The following is a 13,613-nucleotide window of genomic DNA, read 5'->3' as shown; positions in this document are numbered from 1 at the left end:
TGCTACTCTGGGCCTCTAAGAACCACATGTTAATAATCACTCCCATGTATTGAGCACCTACCAACTGCTAGGCAGGGTGCTGGCCACCCTACAAGAATTATTTTATTTCACCCTTCCCACAAGGCTGCAGGGCAGGCATCAGCAACACTATTTCATTTTAGGATGAGCAATGGGGCCAGAGAGGTAGTTTGACTAGGATCGCACGGCGAGAACGTGGACTTGAACCCCTGGGATTAGATCATTCTAAAGCTGACTTATCTGCCTTCCAAATTCACATCTTCCCACCGTACTGCTCCTTCTCATGCCTGGGAAACGTCAACAGCAAGGCCAGAGCTCAAAGCCCTCCACCGACCCGACCCCCACGGGACTCGCCAGGGCCACTGTGCACTGAAGGGATTTGGAAGGGGGGGGGTCTCTCCACACATCCTCACTTGGAATGTTTGATCTGCAGGCTGGGGAACTTACAGGTGAAAGAGAGGAGAACCACGTTTCAAAGACTTCATTTGCATCCCAGTCACCTTGCAGCACAGGGCAGCTGAGTGGGGAGTTGGTGACAAGGGGGTGTGCTGACTTGGGGAAGGGGTGCACCTTGCATTGGCAACACAGGGCAGACCGGCTCACCCCACCTGGGACGCTGCTGTGTTGCTGTGCGCAGAAGTGGGGAAGGCACAGTGTTTCCTCTGCCCTGCAGGCCAGGGCTCGTGGCTGCCGCCCAGCTCTGGGCTCTCCTCCAGGAATGCGCTCAATGACAACATTCAGCGCCTCTGTAGGGGGTAGGAAGGAACCGGCACTCAGGCACAGCGAAGGACCTGTGAGGGTCACTGTTCTGCTGCTGAGGGGAAAATGATGGTGGAGTTGGTCTGATTCAGCAAAAAAAAATTGGCCCTGTATAGGTCTCTGTCCAACGGGATGGATCCCGGAAGGCTTTGGGCGAGCAGGGTAAGTGCAGCTTTAAGAGAAGCTGGATGACTACAGATAGGACAAGCTTAACAGTGACACAGACTCCCACAGACACCTTAACTGTACCCACAGGTGCCTCGGCCTCGCTCGGAATATTCTCCCCAGGACCAGCTGGACCCGGGCCAGAGGAAAAGGCCGCTGGCGTCTAGTGCTGGAGCGGTGGGGTGCTGGGAAGGGTTTGCTAAGTTACTGGGAGGTGGGGTGCGGGGCACAAGGGCACAACGATGGGCAGTGTGCGCCGGCCTCTGTGCTGCACACACTCTGATGAACGCTCTTCTCGGACTGGCACACTTCCTGAAGATCTCACAGCCGGCTTTCTCACCCCTGGGGTCTTCCTGCTGGACTCACACATGCTTGGAAAAATCCTTAAATCAGGGACCAAGCTTCTCATCTCACAATTAGAAAGGAACGCCGGCCGCCTGATGTGCTCACAGGGAGGGGTGACCCATTGACTGAGCAGGCCCCCACCCCTTCAGTGAGACTGACAGGCTGGGAAGGGGACCAGCCCCCAGGAGGGCGGGGCTCTGGCAGTCCCTTCTTCGAACTTTCCCAGGCTGATGGTCCCTCCACACACTGCGACCCCCTCTGATGGAATGCTTTCAGTAAGAGGAAAGGCTGAAAAAAAAAAAAACAACACACACACACAAAAAAATGGATGGATGGCTCCTAAGACGGAAGGGCATTTTATTAAAGTCCTTCTTAAAGGGCCAGGCCCTTTCTGGATGGTACTTTGAGTCCAGGTCCTGGTTGGTGCTGCACAAAAAGCCTGGAACAGCACCAGCTGGCTGGGATCACACCCTCATCCCTTATCTCTAGCACCGGTCCTGGCCAGGAGGGGTCAGGGCTTTCCGATCACCACTCCGCGCCAGTGTTACAAGATCTGGAGGGGGGTGGCATTACGGTCACTCAGATTGTGTTCTTTATGTGGTTGTGGGTTTTTTGGCTGTTACCATTCCTCCAGATTTTCAACTATAAACCTACATCCTATAGCCAGAAAAATGGAATGGTGGTGAAGAGTGCTATCTTGAGACTTTCGCGCTGCTAGCCTGCGCTGTTGTCTGATTTTATTCTCACTATGTTGGTGTGAATCTTCTCTCCACTCGAGCTGAAAGCTCCCTGCTGGCAGGGACCATCTTCCACACTTCCACAGAAGGAACAGGATCAGCACTCACCGCAGGAGGTCCCAGGGCCAGGGCACAGCGAGCAGGCAGCCGCTCTGTGCTCCACAGTGCCCTTGAGGGTAGGGGGTCCTGTCCTGGGGGTTCATTAACAGGCTGTCCAGGAGCAGACTGGCCCCTGCTCTTGGCTGGGCTCCAATCTTGCTTGGCCAAAACTCTGCACGCACCCTAAGGGACATCCATTGCGGCAGAGCCACAGGACACCGGCAGAGAAACAGGTCCAGTTCACCCTAGAGTGTGGCTTTTACCAGGTGTTCTGGCCTCTATGCATCTGACTGCTGCAAAGCATGCAACAGGCAGGCTGTCTAACAGGTGGCGAAGGAGAGGTCAAGGGGATTGCAGAGCAGGGGGCAGCCCACGCAGCTCCCCTCAACTTCTGGGGACGGGGCTTTCGCTACGCCTGTGTGCTGCTGATGGCTGAGCCGTCAGGCTGAGCAGGCTGCAGGACGGCCCATCCTCGTCCCCGCAGGGCAGGATGTGGGACACCCACAGGTCAATCCCCTTGAGGTCCACCCTACCTCTGGACTTCCACACATGCTCGAGTCACATTTTAGACAAGATCCCAACCTTCCTCCTCCGTGAAGCCACCATGGGTGCTGAGTGGTGTGCAGCCGTAAACCATCTCATTGAGGTCACCACACGTGGCTTGGATGGGAGTGGATTAGCCGAGAGTGAGGGCAGGGCTTCCTTGCTACACATGCCTTCAGCCCTCGGCACAGGGGCAGGGTGCTGAAGCTTGTGAGCTCCAGGCAGGAGAACGAACCCGGCTGCCGAGCGTGCAGCCTGCACAGCAGGGCCGCGCTGGGTCGGGGCACCGCAATCAGCAACACCTTCCATCGGCACGGAGTGGAGAGACTTTCCCGAAGCACTCTCCTAAGATCTTCTAACAGGTGGTGATGCAAGGAGGCCAGCCACTGCTCTTCAACTCAAGACATACAAAGGGACAGAGGTTCAGAGGCATTAAATGCCTGGCCCAGGTCCCAGGTCCCAGGGCAGCCAGCGGGAGAGCTCGGTGTAGATGCTGGCTCTATTGTGCATTTAGGCCCCCCACCCCGCCCCATTGCCTCTTTCCTGTTGCTGGAATGTTGGAAAAGTAGACGAGGACATACTGATTGAAAATTCATTCTGAGACCTTTGTGGGTCACGAGCCAGTACCTGAAAAGCACCCACATTCCGAAAGGCTACACTCCCACATGATCTCATTATGTAAGAGGGTGCAGGTGCCCCCAGAGCCAACATGTGTTAGCACACACCTGCCAGAGCTCTCCTGCTGGTTGCACAATACTGTGTCACATTTCATGGAAAGTTCTAAAGGTCACGTCGCACTTGACTCTGATTGCTGTGTCACCTCCTTGGGGCCTCCTGTGTCCCCTCCCCAGGGGCTGTGTATGAGTCTTTCAGCTCCGAGGAGCACCCCGCCCCACATGACTCACGCTCCCATGCTGGCTCCGTGTCACCCAGCACACTCACAGTCACACACGGCCTTGTGACCCCCACAGGAACAGGAGTTCAGAGCCTTGGAGTGACAAGAGGGTGACCTTCTGGGCACAAAACTACCTCTGCGCACACCAGTGGTGTCTAGAGCCACTGAGCATTGTCCGTGACCACAGGAGTACCTTAATTTTAACACCACAGACAAACAGTGAAAAACAATGGCAATAATTACTTTCTGCATGCCAAAGTGTAGTGCCTGGAAAAGCAGGAGAGCCCTAGAGGCCCTTCAGATCTTGGTGGGACATCCCATGCCCCATGCAAGGGCCCTGGTGGGGGCCTCCAACCCCTCTGTGGTCTCTGGCTAGGACTCCCCAAGAGCATGTCAGGCCAGGGCCCCAAAGGCTCCTAAGATAAGAGTGGGGAGTGACAAGAATGTGCCAAGATGCCTAGGCCTCCCGACTCTCAGGGGGCCTGAGGCTGAGCCCTGGGTTCAGAGAGGGCCACAGAGCAAAGGCTGCTCAACCCAGACACCAAAGTTTGAACGAAAGGCCTGCATTTGGGTTTTCTGTTTCATTCTCCATGTTACATCGTAGAAATGTTGAAATGCGATGGGAACGTGCCCAGCCTTGGCAAGGAGCGAGGCCTGCTTAAATCGCAGGCTCAGCAGAAGGCCTGTCTGGCTGTCTCCTCCTCACTCGCTGGTAACTGGGCAGGACCTGGGGCTTCTCATGGAAGACCCCAGTTGTCTTTGCATTGCATTCATTTGGAAACCACTAGATGATGGCATGAGGCTGAGCTGAAGTTTGCTCTTGGTCTGTCTCCTCCTTGTAGTGAGATATATTCTAAAACAGGTTCATAGACAGAAAGACGTAAGACACTTCGGGTCAAGCAGAAGCATCTTAGAGGCGATTCAGCTTCATTTATCAGCATGCAATTTTGAGTTATTTAATTTAGTCCACATTTCTCCCATAACACAGACCCTAATACAGACTGAACCCATTCTGTGGGCAGAAATAGCAGAAATATCCAGTAAGCTGTCGTTCCAAAAAGCAGGCCCTAGCAAGCACCACTAGGTCAGACACAACACGCCTCGAAGAACCTCGCAGGGAAAGCTGCGGACAAGCGGTGGTTACCTGACAGTGCCCGCCCTAGACGCTGGCTCCAGGGCCCGCTGCTGAGATTGCAGACTGGACAGAATGTGGGGCTCAGCAGTTCTGGGCCCGCGCAGCAGGCACGGGGCTTTGCAATAGGAGCACCACACACACTGGCAGTCACAGCTGCAGATTTCCACGGAGAAATCAGAAATACCTGTGCAAAAGCCTGCTCATCAGACACATCGCTCTGAAGCCCGAGCACTTTATTTCTTGAACGGGGAGTGAAGGAGCTCTCCTATGAGGGACTTGCTCTTTGTAAGCACACGTACAACCACTGATTTCTTAGTAGGAGGTGGCAATGGGGGAGAGGATGGGTGCTATTTAAAGCAGCAGCGCTGACTTCCCACAGCCAGCAGGCGGCCTGAGGCAAGCGACAGGAAGTGTGTGAACTCAGGGAGGACGGCCAGAGGTCCTGGTGCTGCAGCATGTACTCACATCTGAAACGCTATGGGTAACCTAATGAGGACCCGAGATCCTCTGTAACGAGTAATGCGTTGTTTAGTATCTTTTGAGTAAGAAAACTGCAAAGTGTCCAATGCAGCTAAGTGTTTTGGTACTCGATGGCTCAAGTCCTAGACACCTAGAAGATTATGTGGCTGGTTCATTCCCTGAGATTGACAAAATAAAGTTAATACAGTATTCTCAGTGCTGGCGTTGTGCCATAGCGAGTTAAGCCGCAGTCTGCGACGCCTGCATCCCATATGGGCGCCGTTTGAGTCCTGGCTGTTCTACCTCTGATCCTGATCCCTGCTCGTGAGTCTGGGAAAGCAGTGGAGGATGGCCCAGCTATTTGGGTCCCTGCCACCCACATGGGAGACCTGGAAAAAACTCCCAGCTATTGCGGCTCTTTGGGGGAGTGAACCGGTGGATAGAAGCTCTCTCTGTCTCTCCCTCTCTCTCTCTAACTCTGACTTCCAAATAAATAAATAAATCTTTTTAAAAAATGAAACAGTGTTCTATAATTCAGACTGTTCTATAATTCAGACTGTTCACTAATTCAGATGGACCCTACCCCAGATGAATCAGATGTCACTCTACTCGAGGCAGCCTCACCTCAAATTCTGTTCTGTTGAAGGTACCACTGTCAGTGAGGGTGATGTCACCCCACTCAGGGACAACTGGCTCCTGGGAAGGGGTAATAAAGCCTCGGGTTTTCCACACAGCACAGACACACAGGCAGTGTACAGTACACCTGCTCCATTCAAACTTCATCGGCTTCTTAGGGGAAAAATGCTCTTAGGGGACAATAAAAAGCAAAGATGGATTAATTTAGGAAAAAAGAGAAAACAGAGGGGACACTGGAGAAGGGGTGGGGTGGGGAAGTGAGTCTCTCATCATCCATTGTCTTAGGCAGCCAATGTACAAGGTTTAACATGGATAAGCCATACAATGGCTGGATTCACATATAATTTTAATAGGTGCCTTTTGAGTGTTGGCAGAGTGAGGGACTCGTGTGTCTTTAAATAAAATCATTTTGCATCGTCTGATGCTTTAACAATGTGATTGAACTACTTCGCCAAAAATTAAAATGTAAAGAGGAGAAAAAAAAAAGCAGGCGCCATCAGGGAGGCCAGCAGTGGAGCCGATGAGCCGGTTTCCGGTTTCTGGTTTCCGGGCAGCTGGCGTCTGTGGCACACACTCTTTCTCTCCCAGCACAGTCTCACGGCAATGATCCGATACTGAAATGGCGTGGGCCGCAAGAACAATGCAGCTTGCTGAGGTGTATCACAAGCTGATTTCATCAGTTGACCCGCAGTTCCTGAAACTCACCAAAGCGGATGACCAAATCTACTCTGAGTTCCGAAAATTTTTTTGAGAAACTCAAGATAGATGTATTAGATCCAGGAGAACTCAAATCAGATTCTACAAAAGAGAAGTGGAGGCCATTCTGCTTGAAGTTGGAAGGGATTGTGGAAGACTGCAACTATGGTACTCTGCTGCGACTAGATTGCTCTCAGGGTTCCACCGAGGAGAACACCATCCTCACCCCCAGAATACAGTTTTGGGCCTTTGAGACCGCTTGGAGCCGGGAAGGCTATAACAAAGCAGTTAACGTCGGGGCTCAGCACAAAGGAGGAGAGAAAACAGGTGTCAGTGCAGGAGGGCAAGAGAAAGCCGAGAAAAAAGAAGAGAAAGGAGTCAACAGTGGCGGGAAAAAAGAGGAGGGGGTTGCCGGAGAGGGCGAAAAGGAGGAAAATGCCAAAGAAGGAGAAAAAGAGAAAGAAGCCGACAAAGAAATCTGAAGTGCGGAACAGCTATGTATGGTGAACAGGGAGTAGTGCTCTGGAGGCTACCACAGCTGAACCAAATGCCACAGTGCTGTTTGCAGACGCCTTGGGTTGTAAATGTGTCTCTTTGTGCAATTGAAGGGCGCTGAGAGAGACATCTCTCCAGCCTAAGAGTCAGGAGCTGCTCCAGTTGTTTTATAAACTGGCTTAAAGACTGTAAGTGAGGTTTTAGTTAACTGTTTGTATGTTTCTTGATTCTCATTGCTGCTCAAGTAAGAAATCTTGTAAATAAATGTCTTTTGGTTAAAAGAAAAAAAATGCAAACATGCAAGCAAAATCCAGTAAATAGTAGTGGTTAGACAAAGCAAAAAAACCAGCAATGTGCAGCCTTAAAGGCAATGAAGTGAATTGAGACGCACCTTGTCACCAGGAGCAGGAAGAGGAGCAGCTTTGTCCTGCCACGTGGCTTCCCCTTTTATCTCTGCTTAGGGGCAGAAAAATCAGCTCAACTCCCTGCGATGACAACTGTGAGAGGATCTGTGATTGATTCTCCAAAGTTCTAGGGCTCAGTCTGCAGGCTTTCGGGCAGCCTGGGGCTGCTCACCGCCCTTCACAGCATCAGAGGGAGCAGAAAACCAAATCAGCCCCTCCCACTGTGGTAGGCAGAGAATCAGGGGCTATGAAAAAGGACCTCATCCACCAGCCCATTCTGATGTCCATCTCTCCTACAAGAGTCATTCCTTTGAACCAATGAGCTGCAGTGACTGGGTCAGCCACTCCCCTTGCTTCATTGCAACAAGTTCAAGTGTCTCCGTGGGTCATGTGTGGGTACCAAGGAGCAACCCCATACTAAGGGGTTTTGGTCATCAAAAGTAAATGTTTTTGTGCACCAAGGTTATTATTAAGAAAAATGACAAGTCACAGCATGGGAGAAGACATTTACAAATCATTTGTATGGGGTGTCTGGTATCCAGATTGAAAGAACTACACTACACAACAAAAGGACAGCCCAGTAAGATACCCAACATTGTTAGAAAACTGCAAAATAAAACCACAATGAGGCACCATTCATGGCAATCAAGGTGGCCACAGGTTTACAAAATTAGACAATAACTAATGGCAAGGATGTAGGGAAATTGGAACCCTCACACATCACTTCTAGGAACGCAAATGGTGAAGCCACTATGGAAAACAGTTTGGTCACTCTCCAACAGATTAAAACACAGAATTACCACATGACTGAGAAATGCCACTCCTAGGTATTTAAACAACGTGCACACAAACACTGACAGCAGCAGTCTTCCCGAAAGTCAAAATGGAGACGGTCCAAATGCCCAGCAATGGACGGATGGATAAACCCAATGCGGTCTATATGTTCAATGGAGTATAACTTAGCTGTAAAAATTAATGAATTCCTGATACACACCAATGATGTGCACGGACCTTTAAAACAGCAAGCTCAGTGAAAGAAAGCAGCCACAGGAGCTTTCGTATTGTATGATTCCCCTGTACAAGAGCTCCAGAAGAGGCAAATCCACAGGGACAGGAAGCAGACTAGCATCTCCAGGAGCTGGGGGGAGGGTGAGGCGGGAGTCATGGCCAGTGGCACTGAGGTCTCCATTTGGGGTGATGAAGCAGTTCTGGAAACAGACAGTGATGACTGCACAACACTGGCAATGTAGCTAACGCCACTGCAATGCACACTTCAAAGTGGTTACGGTGGTAAACTGCATGTTATATGTATTTTAGCACAATAAAAAAGTTCACTTGAGCCTACAGATGCCAGAGGCAAACATGGGTAAGTTCTTCTCCAATCTGGGTTTCTGGTGATGGCCGTGTAAGGACCACTCTCTTATCTCCCGGGAATTGGCTGCATACGCTTTCTGCCATATTGGTTCAAAGATGCCACATTTTTTACAGCAACACACTATCCAACTGTGTGGGTGTGTCTTCTCTGTGCTTTTCAAGTACTGCCCTACATATAAGCTTTTTCATAACTAATTAATTTATCTGAAATGCTGGCAGAAGGGTAAGAGGCAAGAGAGAGAGTGATCTTTCATCTGCTGCTTCACTCTCCAAATGCCAGCAATAATCAGGGCTGAGCCAGGAGCCTGGAACTCAGTCTGGGTCTGCCAAGTGGAAGGCAGGGACCCAAGTACCTTAGCCATCACCTGCTGCCTCCCAGGGTACTCATCAGCCGGAAGCTGGAATCACAAGTAGAACTGGGACTTGAACCTTGGCACTCTGATATGGGATGTGGATATTCCAGGTAGAGTCTTTTTTTTTTTCCCCGAAGAAACCTTTTATTTAAGGAACACAGACTTCATGTATTTCATAAGCACAACTTTAGGAATATAGTGAATCTTCCCACCATACCTGCCATCCCACCCATACTCCACCCTCCTCCTCTTCCCTCTCTCATTCCCAGTCCCAATTTCTTTATATAATTTTCTTGGTCTCTTTATATATTCTGGTTATTTATCCTTTATCAGTTGTATAGTTTGCAAATAATTTCTCCCATTCTGTCAGTTGCCTCTTCACTTTCCTGAGTGTTTCTTTTGCAGTACAGAAGCTTCTCAATTTGATGTAATCCCATTTGTCAATTTTGGCTTTGATTGCCCGGCAGAGTCTTTTTTTTTTTTTTTTTTTTTTTTTGACAGGCAGAGTTAGGCAGTGAGAGAGAGAGAGAGACAGAGAGAAAGGTCTTCCTTCCATTGGTTCACCCCCCAAATGGCTGCTACAGCTGGCATGCTGCACCGATCCGAAGCCAGGAGCCAGGTGCTTCCTCCTGGTGTCCCGTGTGGGTGCAGGGCCCAAGGACTTGGGCCATCCTCCACTGCCTTCCTGGGCCACAGCAGAGAGCTGGACTGGAAGAGGAGCAACTGGGACAGAATCCGGCACCCCAACTAGGACTAGAACCTGGGGTGCTGGCACTGCAGGCAGAGGATTAGCCTCGTGAGCCACGGCGCTGGCCAGTCAGAGTCTCAACCCCTGTGCCAAACACCCACTCCCCTCTCCACCATGAGCTTAAATTGTCTGCAATATATCTGCTGAGAAGGCCTAGAAGCAGAAACACCCAGTGTTGCAATGAGCAAACAGGTGCTGAAATCTTATTTGTAAGCACTATTTGCTACTAAAGTAGCAAGAACTCTTAGGAGCCATGGCTGACACCAGGGCTAGGCCAGGGAAGTACAAGATGGGCCAGGAACTTGGAAGTGCTTATAGGATAAGGGGGGGTGACCCAACAACACAGGGATCTGCCTGAAGTGGCCCCTTCTGGTTGACTCTGGGACAATCTGAGTTTCAAACTATGACAACAGCAAATGCGTGAGTCCATATGAACCTACATACATGCCCTGGAATCTTCCTTAAAGTACAACCTCAAACTGTCAGTGTGGAATCCATAATAACACTAGAAAACCGCCTTTCAGTGATCACCAGGGTAATAGCTTTGTCAAGAATCACTGACCGAGGCTAAACCAGCAAAGGGAATTCGACGACAGAGGGGATATTTACGTAACTCCAACATAACTGCCCCAAATACTGGCTGGTTCCAAAGAGAAAGGGCGAGGCCTGTCACAGCAGCCACCTCCCTTAGCCGTGTGACCTGAGTTCATGTCCCCAGGAAGGTGCCTCGGCGTCATGGGCTCCCTGCCGTGGTGCAGGGTGCTCCTGCCAATCTGCAAAAACCGGAACCTGCTCAGGGGGAAGCACCAGATGAACCCAAACACCGTGAGCTGTGTTGCTGAGAGATGCGAGAGCCCTGCAAGATGAGACAGGAGCCAGGAGCTGTTCCAGAGCGAGAGCCTGGAGAGAAGACATGGCGAGTTGTGACGCCCGGCCGGGGATTTCCTCACCCAGAGAATGATGGCACCAAGACTTTCCGCACATGCGAATGAGGTCTGCGGCACGGCTAGCAATGCCGGGCGGACGCTGGCTTCCTGGTCCAGACAATGGTACTGTGATTAGCAGAGTGACCTTGCTCTTACGGAACATATACCCTGAAGAACTTAGGGCTAAGGGGCGTGATGTCTGCAACTTATTCTCAAGAGCTCAGAGTTCACATAAATTTACACATTGAGAGAGAAAGAGAGAGAGAGAGAGAAGCAAATGGGACAAAATGCTAATATTGGGACACCTGGGGAAGAAGTATATAAGAACTCTTTGTACTGTTTTCGTGACTTTTCTATAAGTTTGAAATTGTCCAAATAAAATGTTATTTTTGAAAAGCAATCCTGCAGGGTTCACTGCCCGCTTCTCCAGTCTCCCGAGGGAGGATCATCACCCCCGCAGGCCCGCAGGGGAATGAACTTTATAACTCCCAGAGGGACAGGAGAGTTTTCCAAAAATTCTTCCTTGGCTCCACCCAAATAATCATCGCCCCAACACACGCAGCCCTGCCCAGGCTGGGGCAGACCCTGGCTCCTTCTGCTCGGCAGCCACCAGAGGGCGTCCTCCCAAGGACCACACTGGGTGCCGGGCCACATAACTCTGCCGTGCACCACCTCTGGCTGAACTTTTCAGGAAACTGGGATGCCACACATACTTTTCCTTTCTTTGTGGCCAGGCAAGATGAGTCACGTTTTTCTGAAGTCTGCTCAGCCCCAGGATTCAGATCTCATCAGCTGCCCCGATCCAGAAGGCTCCAGCCATAGCAAGAGAGTGCAGGGCCCTGGGTACTGGCCTTGGCTGGGTGTGTGTGTGTGTGTGTGTGTGTGTGTGTGTGTGACAGGAATGAGGGGCAGCCTCTCAGCCTGGGAAGGAGCTGTGCTTGGAACTCGGCCAGCAGCAGCCTTGAGCAACCCAGGGCAAATCTAGCTGTGTGGGCACGGTGAACGCCACAGCACTGCCGATTTCTCGCAACATCCGGGGACAGGCCAGGGCCCTCTGTGGAACTCACTGGGAACAGCCTGGAGCTGGGCTAAGTGCCTGGCTCCCTTCTCCCCCACTTTTCAGTCTCCTACCTCCATTCTTGCACCTCCCGCTCCCTAGCCATCCGCCCGTTCCCACCTGTGCAGGCCTGGTTCCATCCCACCTGCTCCCCTCCCCCTGCTCTGTCCCTGCTTCCCAGACATCTGAAGATAGGGCGACCCCCGCGGCTGTCTGCAGGAAGGTCAAACAGGACGAGTGCTAGGGAATGCTCCTGGGATCGACGTCCCCGCAGCACAGGGGCAGACCCGGAGGGTCCCCACAGGGATGTGCAGCTGGGGTGGCAATCAGAGCTGTCCTGAGGTGGGCTCCGGGGTGCTGTCCTTCAAGTCTGTATATGGACCAGGGGCCTGGGTGCAGGCTGGCCACAGGAGGGGCAGCGCCTGCAAAAGGGGCTCTCTTTAGCTGAGGGCTGCCTGGGGTGGTGCAGCCTGGGCCTAGAGGCGGGACACATCTCGGAGAACAGGAAGCCCAGGAGGACAGGCAATGGACAGGAGGAAGCAGGGCCTGCCGACGGCCGGGCCCAGCAGCCGCACGGGCCTGGAAGCTCGCGATTTTAGCCTCATTGTCGAGGAGGCCACAAGGAGTCAAACAAAGGGTGACATAATCAGGCTCACATTGTAAAAACTGGCATCGGCAGATGACTGCCCACTGGCCACTTGCCTTCATCGAGACGGATGGGAACTCGGATGTGCCCACTGGCTTTGTCTCTGGCTGCAAAAGGGCCCCATCTGGCCTTCACGGAGAGAGGTGACAAGTACTGGTTTAGGAGAGCCCTCTCTCGGCTGAGCAGGAGGGCTCCCCTGGGGTCCCTGCCCCTCTCCCCAGTCACCTGCCTCCAGGCTTACACATGTGGTTTGGGATGTGCCAAGAGTCATGCTACTTGCATGGGGGGGAAGGCAAGACCACGCCCCCCACCCCCACCCCCACTCCCACCCCTCCCCACCTGGCACGCCTGCCCCGACTCCTTTCTGAGCTGACCGCCAGTCTGCTTGCCCTGCCTCATCAAGGGCACAGGCTGAGCCACAAAAATGGAGAGTCCAAAACCGAGCTGATCTGTTGAGCAGCGGGCCAGGGGAGCGGGAGCGGGAGTTCTGGGCAGAGCCCGCGCTGAGGGCTGTGTGGCTGGAGCCCAGCCAGCAGGGCGGCCTGCCCTGGAGGGGTTGTGGGAGAGCCGCTTTACGGCCAGTGCAGTGGGAGGCCATTCCCGGGTGCCGCCCACTCTCCAGTCCTGGCCAGGCTTCCAGATGCTTCCCAGGATGTTTATGTCGGAGAGGCCCCGCCCGGGCAGGGGGCAAGCAGTGCCACATGATTCCAGGTGCGCCTCTGCCCCCTCCCTGCCTCTCCCCGCCCCTCCATCACCTGTTGGGCTTTCCCCCTCCCCTCGCTCCCCTCCTGTCAGGCCCCAGGACCCTATGTGGTACCCGCAGGCCCGCAGGGTTCTCTGCCTGCCCAGCCACTGCGGGTCTGGTGAGCAGCCACGGTGGGGGAGGGAGGTGTATCCTCACAGACACAGCTTCCTTGGAACATAGGTGCTGGCGGCGCTTCGTGACCACCCTCTACTTCCGATGGGCTGAAAGCTTCCCGTCCCTGCAGCCCGGGGGGTGCACCCACACGGATTTGTCCTTGCGTCTGTCCCAGGCACCGGGCTCGGCACCCAGGCACGTGCGGCTGACTCAGGCAGTCTGCCATGTGTCTGCTCCTTGTCCTTCCCCTCCTCTGTCTGGTGC

The 13,613-nt window shown here is 52.8% G+C and overlaps 1 protein-coding gene and 1 pseudogene across 7 annotated transcripts in view; one reads left to right on the top strand and one right to left on the bottom strand.

Annotated features, from left to right (window-relative positions):
- Positions 1 to 13,613, bottom strand: part of PRKAG2 (protein kinase AMP-activated non-catalytic subunit gamma 2) — a 311,916-nt gene that overhangs the window by 179,388 nt on the left and 118,915 nt on the right. The window lies entirely within an intron of this gene.
- Positions 4,168 to 7,057, top strand: LOC127493506 (protein PBDC1 pseudogene; annotated as a pseudogene).

Source organism: Oryctolagus cuniculus, chromosome 7 (assembly GCF_964237555.1).
Source record: "Oryctolagus cuniculus chromosome 7, mOryCun1.1, whole genome shotgun sequence".
In the NCBI taxonomy this organism is placed as follows: domain Eukaryota; kingdom Metazoa; phylum Chordata; class Mammalia; order Lagomorpha; family Leporidae; genus Oryctolagus; species Oryctolagus cuniculus.
The sequence above is the reverse complement of the archived record's forward strand: the minus strand, read 5'-3'. Positions and strand labels throughout refer to the sequence as shown.